The sequence below is a fragment of the Nicotiana sylvestris genome, chromosome 12, assembly GCF_000393655.2.
Source record: "Nicotiana sylvestris chromosome 12, ASM39365v2, whole genome shotgun sequence".
Lineage (NCBI taxonomy): Eukaryota > Viridiplantae > Streptophyta > Magnoliopsida > Solanales > Solanaceae > Nicotiana > Nicotiana sylvestris.
The window spans coordinates 37,558,126-37,566,076 of record NC_091068.1 but is presented as its reverse complement, the minus strand read 5'-3'; positions in this window follow the sequence as shown (position 1 = coordinate 37,566,076).

Sequence of the window (7,951 nt, the reverse complement as noted above, 5' to 3'; positions counted from 1 at the left end):
GCCGAGGGCTTGTATTGTAAGGATATTTTGGGATCGGCCTGTGCGCCGCAATAGTATTATACTGATTCATGATTATGAGGCCGAGGGCCTGATTTGTTATGCGACGAGGTGGCTTGATATGAGGCCGAGAGCCTGTTGATTATGCCACGAGAAAGCTTGTTATTGCGCTTGGGTCGTTAGGAGCCCGTCCCGGAGTCTGTACACCCATAGTGAGCACGGTACCTAGTGCGAGATGTGATATAGCCCGAGGGGCTGATGTTCTTCCATGTTATTGCCCGAGGGACTGATACGAGTGATTGTAAGATAGCCCGAGGGGCTAATTTTGTTGGTATTTTCCCCAAGGGGCTGATTTTATGTGTCTATCTTTTCTCACTGATTTTCATTCACTCGTTTAAACTGCAAAAAGATGTTTTAAAGAGGGTTTTACTGAACTAAGGTGTTTCTATGAGCTTTTACTGTTTTATTGCATTGTTCTACTTTTATACTTCCTCATTGTAGCATTTCGTTGTGTTTTATGTGTTTTCTTATCGTTCAGTTGCCTTTACTTTTATTACTTACTGAGTTGGCGTACTTACATTACACCCTGCACCCTATGTGCAGATTCAGGAGTCTCGGGCCATACTAGTAAGGGCTGATTACTTCCACCGTAGGCTTGTACGAAGTTGACTAGGTAGCTACTCGGCGTTCATTGCCCAATGTTTCTCCTGCCTATCTTCATTTTTCCTTGTATTAGCCTTGTACTAGACTGTGTAGTCTTTTCATACTCTTAGATGGATGTTTATATACTCATGACTGGTGACACCCCTGTCACGACCCAAATCGATGGGCCGCAACGGGCACCTGATACCTTACTTAACCGAGTACTAACGTAACGTATCTTTCTTATTACATCATCATATAGACATGACATACGTGCCTAATAGGACAACATAATCATTTATAAACTCAAAACATAGGCCAGCAAGGCTGTACAATCTTTCACATACACGACATAAGTCTACAAGCCTCTAAGAGTACATAAATGTCATAAAGATCAGGACAGAGTCCTGCCATACCAAAATATACACGTCTAAATGATACTAACCAAACGAGCAACTCCAAAGCAAATGGAGAGCACCAACATCTTTCGCTAAGCTGATAGCCTACTTGGAGGGCTCTCGACCTGTCTACCGGGACCTGCGGGCATGAAACGCAGTGTCCCTAGGCAAAAGAGACATCAGTACGAATAATGTACCGAGTATGTAAAACATATAAATAAATACATAAGAGACATGGAAGAAATATAGAGTACATGACTCAGCCTTTAAGTCTGAATAACTTTGTAAATCATAAATTACTTTTAGCATCTTGCTTATGCGTATGAATGTCATGTCGTGCATAGGTACATGTTTCATAACATCATCAGCCAATGAGGGCATCCCATCATATCATATCGGCCACTGTGGGCAAAATCATCATCGTATACCAGCTGATCAGGTGGTGGCATGTATATAACGCCATAACCTTTCCCATATCCCATATACATACATATATACGCGTATATAATTCCGTCTGGTCATGGGTCAATGGACATAAATGCAATGCATGAATAGTACGTTAATAAAATCTTTCAGAATTTCATAAGACCATATTGTCTTTGAGCAATATCATAAAGTAAACTCGTTTCAACATTCGTATTTTCTGAGACCAATGAACAGACGATAAAATATTATGACACACGCAAATTCAAGAACAAAGATATCTCTAATAATTCTAGGAATAGAGTCATTTATGAAATTTGTGTATTTTTACGTTTCGTTCGTATCGTATGGAACATGCCAAAAGAAAGAAGGGACATCCTTAACATACCTGGAGTAGGGAAAAATCAGTATGATATTCTTGCAAAAGGTTGCACCATACTCTTTTAGAATCGCAAAATCTCACGTTGCTACGGTGCTAACAAATCTCGTTGGAATTGTTTTGTTTCAAGATTAATTTCTGTTGAAGCCAACATAATTGTTGGAATCGTTCTTGATGGGTTAAGATTTAGCTTCTGTTCTTGAAATGGTTTGAAGTAGGAGAAAGGTATATGATTTTCTTACTTAAATCCTTAAATTCTTGCATGAATCTCCATTCACTAACATTTTTATATACGATCGTTATTTAAGAATGGATATGTAAGACCTTTCTTTAAGAATATAATAGATATGACTCATGTTATATGTGTCTTTCCTTTATTAAATGGAAATAACACACATTCGTAAGACTTTCCACATAACATAGTGACTTATGAGTCACAAATTTTTTATGGGTTTGCTGCCATGTGGGAGATGTAATATTTATCCAAATATTTGGATTAAATTATCCACTAATCACTTGATTAACTTGTTAATCTCCCATGACCAATAATTAACCAATTACCCACATAATTAAGAATGATCTTAAATCACTTAAAATACCACCCACTTTTTACATACCTTATACACTTTACTATCATGGTCATGCAGCACCTTGTATGACACTAATCCATAAATATCGGGTATTAATGCTCGGCCCGTATTTTATCCCAACATACCAAACTTGGATGAAAATTTATTTTCTTTGACTTGCTTCCCCTCTCACTTTCATGAATTTACTAATCACTTGTGAAATAGTATAATCCTTATAATCCCCAAATAATCTTTTCCTTGGACTGATGTCAATTACCTTACGACAAATTCAACGCAAAATACTGCAGGGTGCAACATCGTCATAACTTATTACTGCGAAGAGTAACATCACTATAATGTAATACTACAGGGTGCAACACTGTCGTAACTTACTGCGAAGCGTAATATCAGAGTAATGTAATACTGTCTGGTACAACACTGCCGTAACTTAATACTGCAAGACGTAACATCAACCGTAATATATTACTGCAAAGGGTAACATCATCATAATATATTACTGCAGAGCATAACATCGACGTAATACTGCGGGTCGTAACATTATTCGTCCCTTTGGAACATTCGTCCACGAATGTTGACTGATGCACTTATCATTTTTATAACTTATATCTTCCGAAAACTTTAGAACTTCCATTGCCTATTTGACTGTTCTGTCAATAAGTCCAAAGTCCAGGGCATTCCCCCCTTAGGCCTCCTTCTCACACCACAACTTGTAGTCGGAATTCTTCCAATCTCGTAACTGTTACTACCTTTCGTCATGCAACCTGTTCAATTTTGACCTTGTAAGTGTACCCAATCTCTAGGATTCATATGTATAGCATGATAAAATGTCCCTTTGGGCATATCTAAGTATACTGAAGTTCTTTGCTTGGTACTTTGTTGAATTTATAAATATTTCTATATCTCATCGCACATGTCCGTTTAGCCATCCGTATGAATTTACTACCATAACTCTTACTTTAATTTATCGTTGCTGAGGTCTACTACCAAATCCCAACTTACTCTCGTTGCTTATTCCATATGTATAAATTTAAGTCCTTTAATGCTTCCTCATTACTGCTCATCTTTAGAATGACGGCCTAATCTCATCTCATACTTTGTAACTTTTGTCCATCTATTGTTGATTCGCCTCAATATTGATCTATAATATACCACTGATAACTTGAAACTTCTTAGGCAATTCTTTGCCACTAGGGCTTACGTTACATCAAGGAATATTCGAAGTAATTTTCCTCATTGACTTAGCGGCGATACTGTACTTCAATAACCGTATTCTATAGCATCCCAAGGTGATTCTCTTACGTGGATATTTTAATCCCATACAATTCCTGAACCCCTTTTCTTTCTCTTTTTTTTCAAATTATTACTCAATCGAAGGCCAAAACGTCATTCTTTATCTATCACAATTGCACCCGTATTCTACTATTAGGGCAACATTCCATCTCTTCTAAATGCTATTTATGAAGAATAACTCCTTTGAGTCCACTCAGGCTATACTGAGCTTACTATAACATAAAGAAGCCATTAACTCCCTTGTTTTCATGGGCCTAATCCTGAGGACTAATCCATTCTCGACACCTTCTTACTGCCCTTTCTTATCAGTATTCATGTCATCCTAAAACCTTGTCACTTTACCATACTTTAGCTTACGACCTATACATATCTATTTATACTACTCGTAATCTTCCTTCAACTTGCTTGAATTTCCTTGTGTTATTTTAGAACATCAAACGAGACATCACATCGTCTCTAACTCTTCTTTACTTTCTTAACTAGACCTCTCGATACCTAAAAATCATTGACTAGAAAATATGCCATTGACAATGCCGCTATCATTCTTGGATATTGAATCCTCGTGCTTCTGGCCCTTTTATCTGAAGTATGGACTATTTACGATCTTCTGCCTTTGAGTATCTCGTACGTTGTTCACCTTTACCTTACTTACCTTAAAATCTCGCATCGTATCTTCTATCTCTCTCATGACCTCCCTTCCACCTATGTGCAATTCACGTCCACAACTTGAAGCTCTATTATAATACTTGCACCTCTGGTACATATACAATCCGGTAAGAGCTTCGTACTGACTTTTTATGAGGCTGGTACTTCTTCTAACTTGGTTCCCTGTAGAGCCATTATAGATTATGGTTGTTGTGTTATTTCTCTTGAACATCTGATACTAAGAGTGATTTTGTCATGTTCTCAAGCACAACTTCTATAATTTTTCTAGGTCCAATAATCAGACTTCTGATTTACTTGGGTGATGTAATTCTTTAGTTTGCTCTTCCTTCTGATCAGCCTTTACGTAGGCTTAAGATATCTTCCGATCTGTGGCTCATAGTATCAGTTATTACCTTAGCCTTTCACGGGGGTTATGGAATATCCATGATACAATCTTCTAACAATTCAGTCATTTGTCTATGCCCTAGGCTCAATTCTTTCGTTTAACTTATACCAGAGCCTTTTGTGGCTGTATGATTGTCAACAAATATGCTTCCTGGATAATGCTCCAAAATCTTGAGTGTATCCATAACGTACTAACTCTGGATCATTGATTGAATAATTCTTCCGTTCCATCTTAGTTTTCTTTCAACGAAAGCTATTACTTTTCCTGGTCTTTCTATCCCCTTATTGCGTCCATACTTAACTTATCTTAGTGCCCACACTTTCCAGGGTTTTCATACAACTCATATGATCTCGAATATTACTTTTAATGTTTACTTCCCGTTCATTAGCCAAGGTAGGTGCCACTTTCCTTTGGAACGCTTACAATGTTGTTGTGAGATTGTTGTTACACGACCCTTTCCTTTTTAGGTAGTTGTGCCTAGGTTGAAGCCTTCTTCTTTATTTCCTCATCTAGTCTTTCGTCGTAGTACTTAGGGAAGACCATCTGACTCTTGTAAAGTTGTGAGCCTATTACATCGTATACTCAACAGACCTTCTGATGTCCTTCCTTGCCCATGCTTATTTGTAGTTACTTATCTGCATGCCCTTATGCTTGCATGGTTGTTTCTGAACTGATATTTTGACTGCCTTCCCAATGACACTTTATTTTATCCCCGTAACACTCATACAATACCTTTAACTACCCCGACTCTTGTTTGAATGTATCTCAAGTATTATAATGATATTCTTTGAGGCTGAATTCTCCATGTTGGGTTCTACTATGTTTATCTTACACGATCTGATGTCTCGTATGTAACCTCCTGTTTAGCCATAACTGATATCTTCTTGACTAATTACTAACTACTCGTTGGCCCATTCTCATATCAATATTCCTTGTAATCTTTCTTGGATTATTTCCTTTATCTTAACTTACGTCTCGCACTGGCTCCTTATTTATTAATAACAGCTAGGGCAGAAACCTTTACTCCCTCTCCTTGATGTCAAGCTTGCACAATATTCTTGAATCGTAGCGTATCAATACGATTTGGATAAGTACCATCTCATTCCTCTTTCATTTATTGCATTTTTCCTTTACCATTCCATAGTAACTAGAACCACTTAATTCTGACTTAATGCCATATTACTCCATATTACCCCCTTTAGAGATGTACTAAGAGTTGAAGCCACGAGGATCTACCTATAGATGTTTTACCTCTTCATCTTTGGCGTCGTTTCTCAATATCAATGATCCTTAGTCGCCTTGTGGCAACCCTTCTGTACCAAGGATGAGAATTTTACCTACTCGCGAGGGTGACACTTAATTTAACTGGTACATACAGTCCCTTAAGCTTAACTTTGCTAACATTGCTTGCTTTAGGGAAGCTTCTTCCTGAATGACCATTCTCTGAATTTCTCATGAATCTTCTTCTGTTATCCGTCCTATTATTGCTGGAACGCGATCTGAAATTCTCATGATGCTGACAATTATCAAATCATGCAGTCCCTAATTCATATTTAGCTTATCTTGTTCACCAGTTCATATTAATTTCTATTACTCTAGGGTCTAACGTTTCCTCTTGGTAATAGCGTCAGAGTTGCGAACGTATTTCTCAAAATGAGGATATGACTTTATGGACTTTATTCTATTATTGTCTTAAGGCTTGTCATATTTTGTCTTTTCCTTCACTTGACTGTAAACTCTGTAATATTGTCATCATTTTTTGACCTACCGCTGTCATCCGTGTATCATATCTTACTCATAATACTTCATTAACTCTCTTCTTATCTCCCGCTAATTATCTATGTCTATTGATTTACTCTGAAAACTCGAACAAAATATTCTTTTGCTTTTGGCTCCCCTTGCTCTATCCCTTGTCTCTTCCAATTGCCTAGCATTCTTTCTTTACTAGGGGCAGGAGCCACACTAAAGTAATATTTATTCCTTCAAGGCTTCTAGTGCTCATATCTAGCTTTAATATTTTAGGGTGCACTATCTAGGTGTCTCACGAGGAGATCTATTAGCGCATTTGCAATATCCTTCAGAAATGTCAATTAAAGCAAACAATCCATTCACTATTTTGGGCCACTCTAACCCCATCCGGATCGTGATATCTTGTCCTCTTCTTAATCTACACCTATTAGCCCCCAATATGGTATAACTGAGATGGGTGTGGCCAATTATAAATACCTCTATTACTATTGAGGGTAACTCACAATGCTTATATTTTTCTGCCGGAACTGTAATACTGATAATCTTCATTAACTGGGTTCCTCGTACCCTTCTTCATCTTACTTCCTTTGCTTGTTGAAACTTGTATTTATCTTCTTAATCTCTCGTTGTCTTTCACCATAAATGTGGATATGCATTCTTTCCTTAAGGCTTCTTATCAGAGAGCTTACAAATTTCAGTATACCCATTATCTGCTAAAGACCTCACATTTACTTATTGTAGGCATCATACAAAAATCCAATTCCTTAGACTCAGCTCTTCCACAACTATCTCTCTTTCCAACCTTCTTTCCGGATGTAGGTATCATCTTATTACGTATAAAATAGAATTTTGGAATTTGAATTCTTGTATGTGAGCTCTACCACACGATCTAGAGTAAGAAGAAAGAGTGACAATCCTAAATGCCCTGTAGCCTCCTGCTTATAAGTGTGGTGTACGACACACCCATAAACAAGACTATACTAGACACAACTTGTAGACTCCTTAGGATAGAACTGCTCTAATACCACTTTTGTCATGATCCAAATCGATGGGCCATGATGGGTACCCGGTACCTTACTCAACCGAGTACCAACATAATGTATCTTTCTTATTACATCATCATATACACGTGACTTACGGGCCTAATAGGCCAACATAATCATTTATAAACTGAAAACATATGCCAGCAAGGCCGTACAATCTTTCAAGTACACGACATATGTCTACAAGCCTCTAAGAGTACATAAATGTCATAAAGGTCGTGATAGAGTCCCGCCATACCAAACAATACACTTCTAAATCATACTAACAAAACGAGCAACTCCGAAGAAAATGGAGCGCACCAACATCTTTCGATGAGCTGATAGCCTACTTGGAGGGCTCTCGACCTATTTATCGGGACCTGTGGGCATGAAACACAGCGTCCCTAGGC